The sequence below is a fragment of the Jaculus jaculus genome, chromosome 18, assembly GCF_020740685.1.
Source record: "Jaculus jaculus isolate mJacJac1 chromosome 18, mJacJac1.mat.Y.cur, whole genome shotgun sequence".
NCBI classification, from domain to species: Eukaryota; Metazoa; Chordata; class Mammalia; order Rodentia; family Dipodidae; genus Jaculus; species Jaculus jaculus.
In genome coordinates, this window is record NC_059119.1 from 30,076,798 (window position 1) to 30,098,477 (window position 21,680).

Sequence of the window (21,680 nt, forward strand, 5' to 3'; positions counted from 1 at the left end):
CCCCACTTTCCACTTTGAAACTCCACTCTCCATCATATCCCCTCCCCTTCTCAATCAATCTCTCTCTCTCTCTCTCTCTCTCTCTCTCTTTTTTTTTTTTGCTGTCATGATCTTTTCCTCCTATGATGATGGTATATTTTCTGTTTTATAGTTAGGTTTTGAGTTCATTTTTGTCATTCTATTTCATGTGGCTGTCCAGTTTTCTGAATGTCATTTATAGAAGAGATTTTTTTCTGTGTTCTTGTTACTGTTATCTAGGACTGAATTGGCCATTTATGCTTCATTTTGTTTCTGGTCTCCTGTTCTATTTCCTTGCTTTTAATGTCTGTATTGGTGTCAGTACCATACTATTTCAATTACTATAGTTTTATAATATATTTTGAAGTAGTATTTATACCTTTAGTGTATTCTTCCTTTGAAGATGGTCCTCAATCCTCAGGGTCCCCTGTGGCTCCATATGAACTTTAAAATTGTTTCTTACTTTTTCTACTGTATTTTGTAGAGATTTTATTGAATCAACCACTTGCTTTGAATAGTATAGGCATTTTAATTATATTGGGTCTTCTAACTGAAGAACACAGATATCTTTCCAATTATTTGTCTGTTCAATTTCTTCAATAAATATTTTTGTAGTTTTTGGTGTACAAGTCTTTCACCCCCTTAGTTGTTTTTGAGAACATCTTTCTGTGTAATGCTATTATAGAAGAGATTGTCTTAGTTTCATTTTCATATAGTTTTTTTTGTTAGGTGATAGAAGTGTACCTGATTTTTGTTGGTTTTCATGTTCTGAACCATTACTGACTTCACATATTAGGAGGTGTCCATTGGCATATGTAGGCTTTATCTTTTGCTCCTTAGAGTGTTGGGAACTGAACCCAGGTCCTGTGTATGCTGCACCAGTGCTTCAACAGTGAGCCACATCCCTACCCCAGACTTCAAAACTTTATACATATAAAATCGTGTTATTTGCAGAGATAAACTTAATTCTGCTTTTCCAAGTTGAATAGAAATGAAGAGAGTAGAAACATTCCCTTTGCTTCTGATCTGAGGAAAGCTTGCAGTTTTTCACTGATATTAGTTGTAGACTTTTCATGTATAGCATGTATTTCTGTCAACATAATTTTCTATTCCTAATTTTTGAGAGTTGTGAAGATAATTCTACTCTATATACCATTGCAAAAGGTTATAATAGATCCAATAAGTGTGGTGGTGCACGCCTTTAATCTCAGCACTCGGGAGGATCGTGATGAGTTCAGGGCCACCCTGAGACTACATAGTGAATTCCAGGTCAGCCTGAACCACAGTGAGACCCTACCTCAAAAAAAAAAAACAAACCCCAAAACCCAAAACAAAACAGAAAACAAAAAAGAGTACAGGGATAGCTTTAGATATTTAGTGAGTTTGAGGTCACTCTGGGCTACATGAGATCCTGTCTCAAAAACAGTCATAATAATGAAGATAATGTGGACTTGGTAAAGATGCACATAGATCTATGCAGCAGAATGAGTCTATAAATAACACACACAGAAAGAGCTGCTGATTTTGCACAATTGGGCAAAAGCAATACAATGAGACATCTGATATCACTCCCTCCAAGGAAGAGGTAGTGGAGAAATATAAAAGCCAGAGGATGGGGAGGGATTCTGTGGAATGATGTCTTAACATGACATGGCGGTTGTATTCACGGCATCAGAGTAACTGCCATTATCTGTACAAGACCCACACAACGGTGGGCCCATCAACATTATAGACATAAAAGGAGAAGAGGGGCAAGTTGAAAAGACAAGGTTCGGTGGAAGGGAGACAGGGAGGTGGGAAAAGAGAAGGTAACAGGGGGGATTGTGATAGAAAGTATGTTATACATATGTATGAGGATTGTCAGTAAAGATTTTTAATCCCAAATTCCACCTCCAAGAGGAGGGAAAGTTCTTGACTATGCACACACCATCTTAAATCTGAAGGCAAGCCAAAGGACTGCCTTCTACTTCACATGTTTTGGAGCATTGATGGGCCCCGAATATTTTATAAACCCAAGGGCCACTGGAAACAAAGGTTACAGTGTGGACTAGAGAGAGATAATGGCCAGGCAAGTCCTTCACCACCGAACCATCTCTGCAGTCCCTACAATATGGACTACCATGTATTCAACTTCCAGGACCCCTCCCTGGCACAATGTGGAATAGTTAGGGGGACTTTTAGATCATTGCTGATCCCTTTGGAGAAGATTAAAATATATGGTGAATGTTCAGACTTTTTAGGTATACACTTGAGGGACTGGCTTCAGTCTGACTTGTCTTGGAGTGTATATGAGACCGGGCATATTCTAGATGACCGAAACATCACTGAGAACAAAGCATAACTTAATAAAAGGGGGAAATCCAAGACCTTTGGCAAAATCTGCCATAGAAGATTGTTGCATTGTAGAGGGACTCCCAACACAGTATAAACAAAGTGTTTATCTAAACCTCAACCATTACTGGAATGGGCAAAGAGGGGAGATCTTTGTTGTTCCTCCCGGGGATGTCCAATCTGTAATTCTGAAAACAGTTGTTTTGAGTTTCTGCCAGTTGGGTAACATGAGATCCCAACCCAGTCATCTCCGAGTCTTGTTATTACTGAGAAAGGGCCTGTCTTATAAAGCCTCAAAGGGGACTAAGCCTAACAGCTAGGGATATCCCTAAACTCTAAGGCTAACAATAGCAACAGCCCAGCAGGATTGTGGCTCTTGGGTGAGCACTTTTAGATGTCTCCTTAAGAGCTCATTAGCCTTCTCTAACTGCCCTGAGGATGGGGGCTGCAGGCACAGTATAGATGGAATTGAATACCCAGTGCCTTAGCCAGTTCCTGAGCGACCTCTGCCTTAAAGGCAGGTCCACTTTTGCTCTGAAGGCTTTTGCATAGTCCAAATTGAAGGATTATTTCAGTGAGTAATACCTTAATCACTTCTAAGACTTTCTCCGTCTTACAAGGGGAAGCCTCGATCCACTTAGTGAAAGTATCTGCCAAGACTAGAAGGAGCTTTGAATTAGTACCCCTGGGTATGTGAGTGAAATTTAATTGCCAGTCTTCTTGATAGGTAGTCTGTCTCTGGATTCCCAGTGGCTATAGACACTGGTTGTAGGGATTATTTTTTGACATACTTCATGTCCTTGTGTTACCTGGTGAATTATTTCTTTTAGCTAAAAAGAGAGTATTTTCCTGACTGAAATGCTATAGTTGTAACTTTCCATTGAAGTGACTTTAGTAGTTGGTCAGGAGAGAGCTACCACCCTTGGTGATCTAGGCAGCATCTATTCTTAGATGTAAAAGCCAATTCTTCTGGAGAATATTTAGGTGTATGGGCTGGTAAGAGAGACTTCCCACAGGATGAGGCATTCTGTGTTCTCCATTGTGGATCTCTTAGCTTCAGAATCCGCTGCTCTGTTTCCCTTGGTTAATGGGCCATCTCCCTTCGGGTGCCCAATACAGTGACTAATAGCCACTTGGGTCAGTAGGAGTCTGAGGAACTCTTGCTTGTGCCTCTTGAGAGCCTGGTAGAGGGGTTTTGCCAGTTCAGCATATCCTGGTATCCGGATCCCACACTATTTAGTGTTTTAATGTCTTGTGAAGCAGAACGGAAAGACTAGGCTGAATTATTTTTGGCCACAGAGCTCGAGTCCCTTAAGTTAAAAAAAGAGCCCATTCAAAGCTCTTGGTTGTCCACCAGAACTAGGTTGTAAGACCATGTTGCTGAAAATACCACATGCTTGAGCTGCAGGTCACTGAGAAGTCAAGATGGAGCTGAGCTGGAAGCCTTGCCTGCTGCTGAATAGCTGTCAGGATGCTGGAAAGAGCCACACAGCCTTGTTGAGGGAGACAAGTCATCAATGGTCTTATCCAGAAGTGGACACTGAAAGCTTTATGGCTGGACAGCCAGACCAAATGTACCAACTGGTAGCATGTCTATTTGGGGGAATACTTCTCTATGATTAGAACTGAAGCCTGCTCCACACAATGGAATTAATGCCTGGTATTAAAAACCTACTTAAGGGCTGAAGATACAGCTTAGCAGGTAAGGTGCTTGCTGGCAAAGCCAAAGCATCCAGGTTCTGTTCTCCAGGACCCACATAAAGCCAGATGTGCAAGGTGGCTCATGCGTTTGGAGTACGTTTGCAGTAGTGAGAAGCTCTGGCATGCCCATTCTTTCTTTCTCTCTTTATCTGCCTCTCTCTCCCAAATAAATAAAAATAAAATATTTTTTAAAAATTTTCTTAAAAATCCTAATCAAAAGTCTATAGCTGGGGAGTTCATTAGACCTAGGGAGGAAACTACTACTGTTGTCTGGCTATATTGATATATTGTGCCCACCTAACTGCCCTCTAAATACTTATATTTATGCCCATATATTAATGCTATTCTCACTGTAGGTTAGAGAAGCTTCTTTTCAGATGACAGTGACCACTGGGGAGACTCAAAACTCACCATATTTCTGAGAAGAAATGACAGTGCAGTGTGAGCCCTGAGACATTTCCATCATACCCTTCAAAGCTTGGAAACCATTGTGGAAGAGGTAGCAGAAAGAATGTAATAGCCAAAAGAAAGGGAGGAATGCTTACAACACTATATTCCAGAAACAAAGTGGCCTTTATATACATGACCGCACAGTGGCTGATGCTACCTACACAAGACCTGCATAGTAGGAGGGGAACACCATGACAGCAAAATAAGGAGACCAGTTGGAAATAAGAGATTCAGTAGATGGGGGATTTTGGAAGAGGAAAAGGGAAGGTGGTGGGAGGGGATTGTGATCATAGTATATTGTCTAGGTGTGTGGAAGTTATTAATAAAAAGTTTAAAAATAAAAGATAATTAAATTAGGCTTAAATAAATGTCCTCAGTCTGGTATAATTGAGCCATCTCACATGACACTTTGTATCCTCTGTTAGCCAAAGAATTTAGAAAGAGACTTGGGAGCTCTAGACATAATCTTTTCAGAGGAGCCACGTAAAAGATCATCCACATACTGAAGGAGAATGGTCTGTGGAGAGGTCCGCTCTAATTAAGTCCTGGGAAAGGGGCCAGGCCAAATAAATGGAGGGCTGTCTCAAAACCTTTGAGGAAGGACAGTCCGGATGACCTGGTCTATGAGTGGGGTCTTTACCGTTAGGATGCAATGGAATGCAGAAGAAGGCATCTTTGAAGTCTAATGCGGAGTCGTGGGTGGTGCCTGAGGGAATGTGTATTGTAAGAGGGTAGAGATGTGGTACTGCTGGATGGAGAAGCATGACTACTTAACTAATAAGTCTGAGGACCAGCCTTCGTTGACGTTTTACAGACTACTATTAAGCCAGGCATGGTAGTACATGCCTTCAATCCTGGTACTTGAGAGGCAGAGGTAGGAGGATTGCAGTGAGTTGGAGTCAGCCTGAGCTAGAGTGAGACCCTGCCTTGTGGAAAAAAATATTATTTTGCATCTATTTTATGAAAAGGAGAGGAAGAGAGAGAGAGAGAGAATGATGGCATCAGATCCTCTTGGGAATGCAAAGAAACTCCAGACACATGCACCACATTGTGCGTCTGACTTTATGTGGGCACTGGGGAATCAAACCTGAGCTGGCAGGCTTTGCAAGCAAGCATCTTTAACCACTGAGTCATCTGCCCTGCCCAGGAAAGGTTACTTCTCTATTGAAAGGATGCAAAGCCCAAATATTCCTTGGGGAATAGAGAGGAAAGGCCTGAGGGTGGCTCCCTTAACCACAACATCATTCTACACTTAGATCTCTCTTGCAAAAGTGAGGAAGTATGGACTGCTGTGCCTCATTCACAACTCTCTTCTTCCCGGAGGAACATTCTGATTGGGCTGAAGACTGTAAGATAACCATATTTTGGCACCAGTCCTATTGGGAGCCTCAGAAAGTTCTTGAGGCCAATCAGAACAGGGGGAAGCAAAAAGATACTATGGGTCAGAGCTTCCATCTGCTCCCCCTGTGACTCCTCCCAGACTATACCCTGGTTTAGAAGGCTTGACTCCCCCACAAGAGGGCCCCTCACATGGTCCTCCATGGACTGACCCCAGCCCTCCTTATCTAAGCATATAAGCAGTTCCGCAGAATGATCCTAAGTAGAAGTGACATGAGTCCATATTTTGTATCATTCAAGGACCACAGAGGGTCAAAATGAAGCCCTTGACCACTCGCAGCTGGCTGCTGTAACCCAGGGAGAAACCCAATGAGACTTCTGTTGCCTTTGTTCAGTGACTCTGGGATGCCATGAGAAAGCATACTAATATAGAGCCAGGGTCACAGAAGATTCTCCAAAATGATAAACTTCTGATGCAGTCAGACTCCAATATTCCTAGGAAGCCTTAGGGGCTGGCAGTCGAACCCGAAAACTGCTAGATGCTTTTGTTCAGGCTGCTACTACAGTTTCCTTTAAGCAAGATCAAGAGCAAGAGAGCGGACTTAGGGAGGGAACAGGAGAGGGAGAAGTGGGAGGATAAGTGCTACAGAGACTTGACGGTGGGTGTGAAAGTCACATTGAAGTCTGAGATGTGGCAATCATTCATTTGCAGGCAGGAGGGTGAGTTCCAGCAGGCGTGTCTACATAGGCATAGACCTCCTCAGAGACCCTTCCCCATTAGCCAGGGAGATCACCTGAAGGTTCAGTGCCCTTGGAAAGGTCAGAACTGATGTCATCTCCTTCCTCCAGTCAGGGATGGGTTCCTTACAAGCTCCCATTACAACAGTCCATCTGGAGGAGCCCTGGACAGTCTTGACTGCGGAGGAACACCATGTGCGTTCCTGGAGTGGCACGTGAGCTCGATTCTCATGCCTCCACTTTTCCATTGATTGCACATCTGAAGATAAGATTCAGGGCATATTGGGCCAGCCCCATGAATGTTATTTTACCCAACGACTTACCTATTCTAGATGAGATCTATACTCTTGTCACTCTTTCCTAGTGGTCTCTGAGACTCCCATTCCACTACTATGGAGAGTTCTTTTATCCAAACTTAAAGTCAAGCCCCTAGACAAGCTCCTCCCTCCTGCACAGGAGCTCTGCTTGCCTTTGATAGAAGGTAAATTTAACCCCACAGTATGGACAGATGGGGGTTTAGCTGGGAGAGCTAAGACAAAGGCCCTGTAGTGAGATCTTTATGACTCCAATAAAGTTCCAGTTTCCTCATCAAAAACAATACCCCATGTGGTCAGAAGTCAGAGAGGGCCTAATTCCAAAAATAAAAGGTCCTTGACATCTGTAAGTTTTTGAATTCCATAACCCGAAAGTGGAAAATAAGGTATCTCAGCACGAACCACTCAGATGACTGTGCTGGAGAGTCCACGTGATCAGAAAGAGGGCAGCAGAAGGGACAGGGCTCCTGCTGTGGACGCATTTGGGGGAGTAAGGAGCGGTGCAAAGAGTGAGTACACTCTATCCATAGACTTCTGAGAAATGTTGCCCATCTCTGTCAGGAACTTTCTGCCAGGAATCAGTGAGGCATTCTGGTCATAACAAGGGAGAAGGGAAGACTCAACAGAAGAAAGAGTGAAAAAAAAAAAAAAAAAACCTAGCTTGGAAATCCACCTATGCTGAATTCTGCCCCCCACCCCGCCCCCATGAGAAAGATAACGAGGTGCTGGACAATTAGTCAGTCATACTCACCATTAGCCTCCCTGTCTAGTGTGACTTTTACTGACCTTGTCTCCTGAAAGAGGAAGACAAATCCTGGACGAGCGCCCCCAAAAGATGTTCCTGTCTGCAGGTGCGGGTTCATTTTCTCTGCCTATTGAAGAATTAATAGACGGGAAAAAGGAAAGCTGTGTGTAGACTCCACCTGTTCTGCCCGCCTGGAGCACACCCAACCCAGCTGAACCCTCTCCTTGCGCCCAAACCAGTCCAGTCAATTCCTCCGTGAACCCAGCTCAGATGGGCAGAGACCATGCCCACTCCAGCCCTGAGCAAGGCAGTCTAGGCCCTCACATCCCCCGTGAGCAGCACACAGTAGGCTCATCCCCTGCGCCATGCAAAGCCATGTGTCAACTTCCCTGCCCACCCCACCAGGCTACTCAACACAGCTCCCACTGGAGCTGCTATTGCTGCATTCTCGACAAGACGAAGGGATTATCTCCCGAGGGGCAAACCCCAACACACAACAAATAAAACATAAAATCACGATACAAACAAATAATAAAAGTTGTGGGGGCTGGAGGGATGGCTGAACAGTTAAGGCGCTTGCCTGCAAAGTCTAATAATCCAGGGTTGATTCATCAGTACCCACATCAAGCCAAATGACACATGCATCGGGTATTTGTTTGCAGTAGTTGGAGGCTCCAGTGCATCCATATTCTCTCTCACTCTCGTTCTCTCTCTCTCTTTCTTATCTTTCTCTGATTGTAAATAAGTAAGTAATACTTGTATTTTACAAGTTCAAGCAGACTGGTTTCCATTCTCGCTCATTTGCTACTCTCTAATGGTTGTTTCAGGCAATGCTTCTAAAATGGTTAAATGTTTTAAAAAGCCCAAACTTGACTTCCAGTTAAGATGGCAGCGTAGGAACCGTGCCAAAGCAGCCAGGGGAGAAAAAGCCAAAAAAAAAAAAAAAATCAAAACACACTCTTCTACTAAAAAGTGAGGTGTATAAGGAAGTACCAATGGCAGCAGAGAAGTAGGAGTGATCCAGAGCATCCAGAGCCCACATAGGCAGACAGAAGCGGCACCAGGTATACGGGGCCACAGCTACAAGGCTTGGCTTGAGCCGCAGGGAAAGCCAGGTGAGGGGATTTTCCACTAACACCAGAGCTCTTCGCAAACTCAAGAAATGTGAAGGGAGAACCACAGCGAACAATGGAGGAGAGATCACAAGGTAGAGGATCATGTGGGCCAGCGGGAGAAGTAGAGTCAGTATCCATAGCCTCCCTTCCTCCACCGCCAGCGCAAGTACCAGCAAGCATCAGAGACCTGACGAAGGGAGCCCACAGCATCCAGCACCCAGCACCAGCGACCAGAGCAGTGATCCAGTGACCCAGCCAGCCTACTTGAACCAACAGTGCACCAAAGAGGGACCCAAGCAGGAGCGCAGCATAACTGAGACCAAAATCATCCCAAAATCTAACTGGGATTACACCTTTCATATTAATATACATGAATTGACTTAGATGTAAACTTTTCTTTCTTTTCTTAAAATTTGTGTGTGTATATGAGTTCTACTTTGTACCTGGCTTCATGTGGGTGCTTGGGGAATTAAACTAAGGTTGATAGACTTGCAAGCAAGCACACTTAACCTCTGAACCATCTCTCCAGACCTGTAAATTTATTTTTATGTCATGTTTGTCATAAATGTTGCTTTGCAGTTGATTATTGGACATCCTAAAACATTTCAGAAACCAGGTCAAGCTCTAAATACTGGGTGGCTGTGTACAACACCGTCTCTCTCTGCATGTGATTGTGTGTGGGTGCACATATGTGCAGATGTGTGTGGAGACCACAAATCAGGTGTCGTCAACAGTCAACTCTCCACTGACTGGAGCGTTCACTAATTTGACTGGACTAGATAACAAGTTCCAGGGATCCACCTGTCTGTCTTGCAACCACCACCAGCTTGGCAAGAAGGATGTGGGTTTTGATAGTGAATCTTGTCATTCAAAAGTAAACAGTGGGCTTGAGAGATTGCTTAGTGGTTAAGGTGCTTACTTGGAAAGCCAAAGGACCCAAGTTCAATTTCCCAGGACCCACATAAGCCAGATGCACATGCATCTGGAGTTTTGTTTTCAGGGACTGAAGGCTCTGGCATGCCCATTTTCTTTGTCTATCTGCCTTTCTCTCTCAAATAAGTAAATAGAAAATAACAGGATATTTTTTTAAAAAAAGCAAATAACAATTGAGCTTTACGAGCTTTTCTGTTCCATACAGAAATCAGGAATCACTTCCTATAACCTCTTCTAACTTATGGTGTTTCCTATAAATAACAGGTGTACTTTGCCCTATAAAATTCATGTCAGCCATCCATCTGTTCTTGGGGACCTCCAGATCAACAACTGTGTATTTCTGATACACTTGATTCATTTTTCTAATTCCCAGTCACTAATGAGTAAAGGTGCACTGTAGGATGAGTGGGTGTCATTCATAGCTCTTAAATAGTGAATAAATCTATATTCATTTGTATAGGGCTTTTTAACTGGCAGGATCAGGGTATTAGGTAACTTACACATCCATATTAGTCCACATTTAAGGAAGTTCTCTAACATGGGCCAAATTCCTTTTAAAGCCTCTCTCTTTAAAGGGATCCCCTTCTGAGATACAAATAGGTTCTATTTCACTCTATCCTTTATTGATTATGCATTTAGTGCTCATCCTGGGGTCCAGTATGCTCCTGAGTGGTCTTCCTGACTGCTGCCTCCTCAGGGTGAGTGAGCACCATGGTCACACTCTAGGTTTGTTCAGGTGACACCTGGGGATGAAACCATTGTCTTTTTGGAAAGTTTGTTGGGCATTTAATTAGTACTTAGTCTTATTCCAATAGTGGAATTGGACATTCCATCATATAAGGAAGACTATGTTTTAATCTTAAATCTCCTGGTTGCCGCTCTGTAGGCTTCACTGTAGCTCTCCTGTTATACCTATAACCTATAACCAACAGACTTTCCACTTACTTGAGTTATTTTGTTATTAACAATTGAATAACAAGGGCCTCTGTTGATGAGGACTTCCATCATTCAACTTCTGACTGTCCGTTGTACCCATGGTTCCTGTGCACAATTACAATTGGCTCTGAAAGGTAGAGGGAAGTGCCCGGCCTCCTTCATTGTCTGTTCCACCACCTGTCAGTGTGTCTTTCCCTCCCATTGCAGTCTGTACTTTCTCCCACCATGGTACCCAACTTTCCAGTGCATTGGTCTTTTCTTAGAGGCTCTCTGTTTCCACATATGTCCGACCCACTTCTCTTGCCTCTCCTCATATTTTGTCCTTTAGTAGCTAAAAAAATAAACTGTCTATTTTCCATTTCTCTTGCATTTTTTTTTTTTTTTTTTTGGCAGAGAATGGGAAGGAACTTTAATTGCCACCCATCAATGGGGGCAGGTATGTCTAAGCACAGGTCAGTCTGTGACCAGCTCCTCCATTCTGTCTGTGATCCGGTCTCCATCCAAGCTCTCCGAATACAAGCAGTGTCTGAGGATCCCGGCCTCCATGCCCATGTCTGCAAGAGCTTGTAGTCACAATTCTCGGGGGCCAGAAAAGCTCAGGTCTTGTGAGGGCCGAGCAGCCAGCAGTTGCCTGCATGCCTCTACTGTAGCTCTTGCCCAATCTGGCAGGCTGAGGGCCAGGTGGTGATAACCCATCTTCAGAGCAGTGAAGTTTTCCTTTCTGAAGGGATCAACGCCTCCTTCATAGCCACCAGCAGTCCCAGAGGGGGGAAATAACCCTGGACTCGGAGGCACAGCAATAGGAGGAGAACAGCAGCAACCAGGTTAGCACTCAACACCCCAGTAGCTGCAATAACCCCATAGGCACTTGAACTTCCAGATGGGTCCTGGACAGAGGCAGTTGTGGCGTTCCCGAGAGAGATGACACTTGTCAGGGCGACAGGGGTCCCCATAGTTGTGGCTTTCCCTCCCTGGAAGATCTTGCCAGTTTCTGTGGTTTCACAGCCAAGCTCATCATCACTAGAGTCAGGACAGTCTGGATGGCCATCGCAGTGCCACGATTAAGGAATTCAGGCATCACTCAGCGTGCAACGCTGTTGACCCCTTGGGCAGGGCTGTGGGCTGCAGTTGTAAAGGTTCCTCCTGGTGCCACCTGGGCAATCACTGATGCTGTCACAGGAGCAAGGGAGAACAGCGGGCGGCTGACACGGCCCATTTTGAGCACATGGCTCAGTCCTGCGCTCTTCCTCATCACTGCCATGTGTGCAATCCCGGTCACCATCACGTCGCCAAGTGAGAGGCATGCAGTAGCCACTGGGTCCGGCCTTGGAATTTGGTGGGTGGGCCGGAGGCCCGCCAGGTGACTCGCCCTGCAGGGTTGGAGTCGGACAGCGTGATCCTGCTGCGAACTTTCCAGTGCAGGGCAGCTGGGAGGTGATCATGTGGACCAAGCAGAAAGGCGGGGGAGGAGTTTCGCACAGAATAGCAGGCTGGCGGAGGGTCCTCCATTCAAGCTCTCTAGCACCGGAGCCGGCTCTGCGCAGGCTAAATCCAAAGCCACGTGCTGGGGGAAATGTCTAGGACTGATGAGCGGCGCCGCGAACCGAGACGCACTGCGGGCGCGCGGAGGTGGGGTGCGGCCGGCCGCAGGAGTCTACTTGCCCGGGTCCTGGGGTCGGGGCTCCGGGCTCAGGTCGGGGCGGCCTCCAGGCTTGGTGCAAGGCAGAACAGCAGCCACAGCTCCCGGCCCAAGCCCGTGGTCTGCATTGCCCTGCCCCGCGCCATCCTAGCAGCCCGGCCTGCCCAGGCACGGTCTCCACGCTCCTCTGGGCAGTGTCGATTGCACTCGCGCCCTTTGGAGCTTGCATTGCATATTTTATAGGTAATATCCACCAACTAAGATGGAATCACTTCCTATAACGTCTTCTACCTTACAGAGTTTCCTGTAAATAGCAGGTGTACTTTGCCCTATAAAATTCATGCCAGGGGCTGGAGAGATGGCTTGGGGTTAAGCGCTTGCCTGTGAAGCCTAAGAACCCTGGTTCGAGGCTCGGTTCCCCAGGTCCCACGTTAGCCAGATGCACAAGGGGGCGCACGCGTCTGGAGTTCGTTTGTAGAGGCTGGAAGCCCTGGCGCGCCCATTCTCTCTCTCTCCCTGTCTTTCTCTCTGTGTCTGTCGCTCCCAAACAAATAAATAAAAAAATTAAAAAAAATTTTTTGCCAGCCAGCCAACTGTTCTGGCGGACCTTTGGATCAACAGCTATGTATTTCTGATACACTTGATTCATTTTTCTAAAAATTCTGAGGGGGTACTAATTTGGCTTTTATTATTGGACTTCTTGCATTTTATTCAAACTCCACATCTTGGCACTCCTTGCCTTAGTCCTGCGAGGATACACTGTCTATACTGATCCGTTTCAGCCATTTCCCCAAACGGGGTCTCAGTTTGGACTTTATAGGTTGGAGGAAAGGTTTTTGTTGCATCTCTGTTACTGCAAGGGGTCTTGGAAATGTCTCATGGCATGTTGTCCAAGTTTTTTTTGTGTCTCGAACAAAGCTTTGAGCAGAGAGATTAGTAAGAGTAAGGTATGGATTTATTAAAAGTGAGCATAGGGGCTGGAAAGCTGTCTTTAGTGGTTGAAAGCACTTGCTTGCAAAGCCTAACGACCTGGGTTTGATTCCTCAGTACCCAAGTAAAGCCAGATGCACAAAGTGGCACATGCATCTAGAATTCATTTGCAGTGGCAAGAGAACTGGGCATACCTGTTCTTTCTCTCTCTCTTTGTCTCTCTGTCTCCCTCTGCTTGGAAATAAATAAATAAACATTTTCTTAAGTGAGGGTAAAGACATAGAATACACTTTACATGTGGAGGTAGGCTCAGGCAAATATGTGGCTCAAGATCCTTAAGTTCTTCTCTCTCTCTCTCTCTCTCTCTCTCTCTCTCTCTCTCTCTCTCTGTGTGTGTGTGTGTGTGTGTGTGTGTGTGCTGCTTTTGGTCAGAATTTTTCTCCCAGCAGTGAGAGGTAACTACAACAAGAATCCTATCATTAATCTGTCCAGTTAGTCAGTGTGTGGACCCAGAGGCTTCTGGCTAGTGCCAAAACCAAGCTAGCCATCCTGAAAATAAAAGGAGGTGTAAAGAGAGTACTAGGGGGTGTTTGGCACCCAGAGCAGGGCTCAGGTCCCAGAGTGGGAGCTCCTCCTCCAGAGTCTGCCCCACCCTGTTCTGGTCACGTGACCATGGGGCAGGCTTCTCCCCAGATGCCTCAGCACCCCACAAAGGAGAAGCTGGGTAGTTGGGGGGGGGGAGACAGGGACACCAGCCTTGGGGTTGTCACAGTGGGCTCCAGCTCAACACCTTTCTCACAGCTTAACGTTTTCCTCACAGCCCAACGTCTTCCTCACCAGGTTGGGAGGTGCTCTAAGTGGGCATTTATTGGCAACCCTTTGGAAAGTATTAACATACCCCTAACTTCATCAGCTTCTGAGGCCAATAATACAGTAGAAATTTCCGTGTTTTACTGTAACCTGTCTCCTTAGTTTCACCAATCTATTTCAAAACTGTTGATTTATGACTTTAAAAATTATTTATGAGAGAGAGAGAGAGAGAGAGAGAGAGAGAGAGAGGATGGGTGCACCAGGGCTTCCAGCCACTGCAAATGAACTCCAGATGCATGCGCCGTCCTGGAGAATCAAACCAGGATCCTTTGGCTTTGCAGGCAAAGGCCTTAACCGCTAAGTCATCTTTCAGTCTGATTTATGACTTCTTTTTAAAGGTATCCAACAAATAGAATCCCCCCCCCTCCACACACACACACACACACACACACACACACACACACACACTAGCTGTAAGCTGAAATAAACCCTTCCTCCTCAAAACCTAATTTTCTTTGGGTGTTTTGTCCCAGCAATGAAAGCATAACTGATATACTTAATCACCCCAGTCTGTATTCCCAGGCCATGGTCACTCATATTTGACTCCAGAATCATCTCTTATTCCTTTAGAGGTAAGAACTGTATTTTTTTTTAAATTGTCAGTTATTATGTGCAGACATAGGGCCACAATGATAAACCATTTTCCCTAGAGGAACTGGCACATACCAACCAGCATGGGCCCCTCTGCCCAATCATCTGATGTTGGCTCCCGAGCTGGTTATTTGTGAATTCTTTCTGGAGCTTGGAATGCTCTTGCTTAGGTCAATGGTTCATTGGTTTGTGTTAAGCTGATTTTTTATGATTCTATTTGTTGGATACCTTATTCTGGTTTTGCTTTCAAAATGTTTGGTTTTACCTGGTATGTTTTGTATGTTTGCCTTGAAAGAATTTAATTTCTGACATCTTGGGTTTTTTGTTTGTTTGTTTTTGTTTTTGTCTTTTGGATCTTTGAAGGTATTTTGGTTAGTGACTGTGGTGGTTTGATTCAGGTGTCCCCCATAAACCTAGGTGTTCTGAATGCTAGGTTCCCAGCTGATGGATATTTGGGAATTAATGCCTCCCAGAGGGAGTGTATTGTTGGGGGCGGGCTTATGGGTATTAAAGCCAGTTTCCCCTTGCCAGTGTTTGGCACACCCTCCTGTTGCTGTGGTCCATCTTCTGTTGGCCAGGGGGTGATGTCCACCCTCTGCTCATGCCATCGTTTTTCCCTGCCATCGTGGAGCTTCCCCTCGAGCCTGTAAGCCAAAATAAATCTCTTTTTCCCAGAAGCAGCTCTTGGTTGGGTGACTTCTACCAGCAATGCGAACCGGACTGCAACAGTGACCATAAGTTTACTTTTGGTTTCTGAACAGTTTGGTAATTTCCTAGAAAGTGGCTTTTTCTCCTGCCACTTCCAATATCTAATTCAAGGAATAAGGAGGAAATGTTGGGGGGAAAAACTGTCATTTGGTAATATAGCTGCCTTAATGCTTGATAATTATGTTGATTTAACTTGCAAGTATCTAAAAAGAAAAAGGGAGCTGCAGAGATGGCTTAGTGGTTAAGGCACTTGCTTGCAAAACTTAAGGACCAGGTACAATTCTCAAGGTCCTACATAAGCCAGTTGCATGGTGCATGTGTCTGGAGTTCATTTGTAGTGGCTAGAGGTTCTGGAGCACCTGGTCTCTCTAACTCTCTCTCTAACATAAGTAAATAAAAACAAAATATAAAACATGATTTTAAAAAAGCAACTTTGATAATTAATTCTTTTAAAAACCTTTTTATCACTGGGCATGGTGGCACATGCCTTTAATCCCAGCACTCGGGAGGCAGAGGTAGGAGGACTGCCATGAGTTCGAGGCCACTCTGAGACTCCATAGTGAATTCCAGGTCAGCCTGGGCTAGAGTGAGACCCTACCTCAAAAAAAGAAAAACTGATACTGATAGCTTTCATAAGTATAGACAATAAACCATGATAATTCCCTCCTTCACCCCTGTTCTCTCACTCTCAAATCCACTCTCCATTGAATCCCTTCTTCTTTCCAATTAGTCTCTCTTATTTAGATGTCATCATCTTTTCCTCCTCTTATGAAGGTCTTGTGTAGGTGGTGTCAGGCACTGTGACATCACAGATATTCAGGCCATTTTGCGTCTGGAAGATTGCATTGTAAGGAGTCCTACCCTTTTTTCGGCTCTCACATTCTTTCTGCCACCTCTTCCACAGTGGACCCTGAGCCTTGGAAGGTGTGATAGAGATGTTTCAGTGTTGAGCACTCCTCTGTCACTTCTTCTCAGCACCATGGTGGCTTTTGTGTCACACCAGGGTCTACCACCATCTGAAGAGAGAAGGTTCTGTAACCAAAAGTGAGAGTAGTGTTAATATACAGGTATGAACACTAAGAAAAGTGCTTACAGGGCATTTTGGTGAACATAATATATACATTTAGCCAGACAACAGCAGTTGTTGCTCCCATAGGGCTCATGACCTCCCCCGCCATATGCTTTTGAGTAGGTTTTCAGTACCAGGCATGTATTCTGTCCCATAGAGTAGGCTTCCAGTCCAATTATGGCTGGTTTTCCCTATAACAGACATGCCACTATTGCACAAGTTGGCACATTTGGCCTGGCTGACCCAACAGGGTCACTGCTATTTAGCACCATTGGTGATTAACTCTTAAACAGAAAAAGAGAATAATCCAATTCTGCATAACAAGCTTATATTTTGATATTTTTGTCTTTCACAAGACCTTTCTCCCATCTCAAAAAAAAAAAAGCTGAGGTGTAAACTCTATGCTTTGTTTTTATTAAAGCATGTACCCTAATCTAACCAATATGCTTTAATTGTCATATGTAATTTTTCTCATGTTTTGTGTGTGCAGGTGTGGTTCATGTTAGTATCTTTATGTATATGTGTATATACCCATGTATACTATAGCACACATGTAGATGACAGAGGAAAATATTCAGGTTGGTGCTCACCATTGCACTTTATTTAAAACAAGTTTTCGCTTGATCTTTGTTGTTCTTTGCTATACTCAAATTAAGCAGCTTGGAAATTCTTCTGTCTGTATCTTCTGTATCCACATCAGAGTGCTGGGATTATAGAAGCCCACTGCTGCTTCTGGCTTTTTTTTTTAATGTATGATTTCATAGATATAACCATGATTAATGAAAATACATAAATCCTCATTTTGTATTTTCACTACAAGCAAGATTAGAATTTTTTATCATCAAGGAACACACCAAAGACAATTTCAAATATTTTAGGCAATAAAAAATTAAATATAATAAGATTTAAGAAATATTAAAAACTTGAGCAATAGTTGTTACTTTGAATACTCAATTGTTGCGTGCAGTTGAAGACAAGAATCATTAGGCACTGGAGTTATAGCTATGAAATCAAATTGACCAAGAGAAAAACTGGAATTTAGAGGTGTTAATGCTCATAGATTCGTGATGGTCTTACTCTTGAATAGAGAACCTTGTTTCTGCAGTTTGTGGTGACTGACTGAGGGGTGTCTAAGTTTGGAGGTGCTTGGATTCTGCTTCTCAGCCCAACAAAGAACTAGAAAGCAGGAAGAGGGGCAAGTAGGGGAGATTTTATTCAGGTAAAGATGGAAATAGCAGTTCCCATCAGGATGGGATGGGAGGGGCCCTAAGCAGGGTAGCCCCTCATCTGTCTGGGGTTGGGACTGCTCCTCCCCGAAAGCCTCATCCCACTGGGCCCCGTTTGTCCACTCGCACCCTTTCTTTTGATCTGATTGGGCATCCGCCCTCTGCCCAGGAGCCAGGGAAAGTTTGTGCAGTTTGAGTAATGTTCAGGTGTTTCCATCACCTCCTACAGCTCAGAGGGTCTACCTGTGCTGGCCTAAGAAGATTCTGTTTGGAGATGGCAATATGTAGTGAGGAGACTCCTGGACTGGACAATGCAGTGGCTACGGGTCCCCCAGACTCGCTGACCTCTGCCCTCCTCAGCCTGCACCTTTCCTCCCTGGCCCCTGTCTTCATTGCCATAGTCTTCTGCCCTCTCTGGAGAGCTCACCTCCCTCCTGACCAGTCCTGACCCAAGAGCTGTGAAGGAGTCTAATACCCAGGTTCATCAAGGCTTGGGCGCTGCCTCCCATCATGTCCTGTAGGACTCAGGCCCATTGCAGGCCCGTCAGGTTGCTTGGGGACACTATTCATCAAAGTCCCCAAGCCATGGAGACCTCTCCAGGCCACCAGGGTGATCACAGGCGGTGGTAAAGGAACAAAGTCCAGAGAAACTGCCTGATTGCCCTAGTTACAGCAGGTGAGCTCCAAGACTTGTCAAGGTGATGAGCAATAGTGACAGCTGAACCCTTAGCACTGGGTAAGACATCTCTGTCATACTCATTGGGGCTTAGGGAACATGGAGAAGGTGGCAGAAAGGTTATCATAATAGTGTGGCTCTCACCACTGGCGTAGGAAGATTCTCTCTGGAAATGGCAATATGTTGTGAGGAGACTCAAAATTCATGAAGGTGTTGAAAGTAAGAGTCTGTTGTGAACTCAGTGCTAAAATGAGACATCTTTGTCACACTCTCCAAGGCTCAGGGAATGTTGCAGAAGAGAGGGTGGAAAGGAAGTCAAGGCAGCGGGCAGGAAACTGCTGTGGGACACCATCCTCTGGACAGGAAGTGACTGGTGTATTCATGACCTCACAGTGGAGTGCTACCTCCATAAGACATGAGCACTGTTGAGCTCATCAACATTGTCCCAGATGATGGAGGGGGGCACAAAACATAATAAATTCATTTTACTAAATTGTGCATTAATGTGAAAAATATAAAATAGGATATCTCACAGAACACAAATAACCATAGGTATAGGCAAAACATATAGTCAATCTCATTTTTAGGAAAACATAATTTTTACGTGGTTAAAATATCTGTTTCCTAGCTGGGTATTTAATGCCTTTAATCTCAGTACCCAGAAAGACTAAGGTAGGAAGATTGATGTGAGATCAAGGCTAGCCTGAGGCTACAGAGTGAGTTCCAGATCACCCTGCACTACAGGGAGACGCTATTTCACACACACACACACACACACACACACACACACACATCACATCACACCCTATAAACAAAAACCTTATTTCCTTCATCTGCTGCCTTCACTTCTTTAGGCCATACTGTATTCTTGATTATATTTATATGTAATAGTACTCCTATCATGACATATTGTCACATATAAATGTTATATCAAATGCAAAGGATTTTTTTTTTTTTTCTCGAGATAGGGTCTCACTCTGTAGCCCAGGCTGAACTAGAATTCTCTATGTAGTCTCATGGGGATCCACCTACCTCTGCCTCCTGAGTGTTGAGATTAAAGGTGTGTGCCACCACGCCTGGCTGCAAAGGATTTTTTAAGAATAAAATATGGATCATAATGACTTGATTTGATAAGATCCAACGCTTGCAACACCACCATTGTAATGCAAAATCACCCAACAAAAAGTGTGGATACAAAATGTCTGCCCACAAAGCTTAGATATGCAAGCAGAAAATAAGTTATTTTGGGCTTCAGCTAAAGCAATGGACACGGAGCTTGACAGCTCCTGTAAATAGAGGGCGGCTGTGAGGGTTTCTAGGAATGGCTGAATTTTGCTAAAATTGGGTCTCCAGCTTGGGTTCATAGTAAAAGCCCTTTTTTTTTTTAAATTTGTTTATTTATTTGAGAGCGACAGACACAGAGAGAAAGACAGATAGAGGGAGAGAGAGAGAATGGGCGCGCCAGGGCTTCCAGCCTCTGCAAACGAACTCCAGACGCGTGTGCCCCCTTGTGCATCTGGCTAACGTGGGACCTGGGGAACTGAGCCTCGAACCGGGGTCCTTAGGCTTCACAGGCAAGCGCTTAACCGCTAAGCCATCTCTCCAGCCCAGTAAAAGCCCTTTATGAAGCCCTGTCTGGGATAGATTCAGAACCTTTATATTGCACCAGTGTCAACAGACACTCAACAGTCTTGAGATGAACAACAGCACTAGCAGTGGGCTGCCTCGCCCTCAGAATCCTTTCCAATTGCATGTCCATAGGAGCTCATTCAGGTGCTCACAGAGTCCACTTATCCTGTAGCTTATTTCTCTAAACTATTGGGACACACAGCCAGAATATGGGCACCTTGTCTGGAAGCAGCTGCAGCCCCATGTGCCCATCATGGTAGGGAAGACACAGTGGCAAGGAGCTGGTCGCATTTGGCCCAACAGTGAGGAAGGCGAACAGAACGATGAATGGCGCATGCTCGGTCAGCGTTTCTTTCTATACGGTCCAAGCCCTCAGCCCACGGGATGGCGCAGCCCAGTTAGGGTGTGGCCTCCCACCTCAATTAATCTCATCTAGAAAATCCCTCAAAGACAAGACCAGAGATTTGTTTTCACAGTGACTCTAAATTCCTTTCAAGCTGACAAACAGAAAGCAACCATCACACACCTTGTAGGACAGACTTGCGCCAAGACAAGAATTGGTAGCTTATCTTGGCCAGGACTACTTAGTTAAGCATGCTTCCTTTTCTCTATCTTCACATTTGGTTCCAGATGGACTTGGGGAGGGGGGCGGGGGTCGTATCTCTGGACCTTTTACTTATTCCTCTTCTTAACATGGCCACATTGAATAAATTTTGTCTCTTTATTTGGTGTCTTGTTGAGGCCAGGTGTATACCCTAGAAACTCCAGGAATTGATCCTTCTGTGAGCTCACCAGGGATGTTTTACCTACCACCTCTCCTGAGTTCCTTGAAGCTGGCTCAACTGAGCCACTTTACTTCTCCCACATCTATTACATGAGTAAGATTACAGAAGCCAAATGACTTAATGTATCATACTCATTAGGTTTAGAAGAAATTTCAACTAGTTTAAAAATAAAAAAGGGTACAAACACAAAATCCTTTCCTGTTTTCCCCAAATAAAACATCCAAAACTTGGGGAAAAAAATGTCTGTTGGGTCTTGTGATGTAGTTCATCCTGCCTTGCCCTAGACCCTGGGTTGGATGGCTGGGGTAGGGGTGGAGGGTGTCTTCAAAAAAGAAGTAACTGAGTGATGATGTAAACGACATATGTAGGGTAGGGTGTACGTGCGTATTTTCATACAATGAATCTGCACTTAGATTATTCAATTTCTAGTGGTACATTTCTTTTCCTTTTTTTAGTGGGGGGAAGATGGGAGTTCAAGGTAGGATCCCCACTGGATCTTCTCTCTGTAGTTTCAGGCTGATCTTGAACTCACTGTAATACTCTGCCCCCTGAATGAGTGCTGGATTAAAGGCATGTGCCACCATACCTGGCACTTTTCTTTTCGAGACAGGTTTTCATGTAATCCAGCCTGGCTGTGAACTTGCTGTGTAGTAAAGGCTGGCCTTGGACTCCAGATCCTCCTGCCTCCACTTTCCAAGTGCTGGGATATAGGTATTTAACACCACACCCAATGTACATTATTAAAAAAAAAACCCAAAACTTAACTTGTGGGCTGGAGAGATGGCTTAGCAGTTAAACGCTTGCCTGTGAAGCCTAACGACCCTGGTTCGAGGCTCGATTCCCCAGTACCCATATAAGCCAGATGCACAAGGTGGTGTGTGCATCTGGAGTTCATCTGCAATGGCTGGAGGCCCTGGTCCGCCCATTCTCTCTCTCTC

The 21,680-nt window shown here is 44.7% G+C and overlaps 1 pseudogene; it reads right to left on the bottom strand.

Annotated features, from left to right (window-relative positions):
* Positions 1–11,317: 11,317 nt before the first annotated feature.
* On the bottom strand, positions 11,318–12,128 carry LOC101594369 (annotated as a pseudogene).
* Between the last annotated feature and the right edge of the window lie 9,552 nt (positions 12,129–21,680).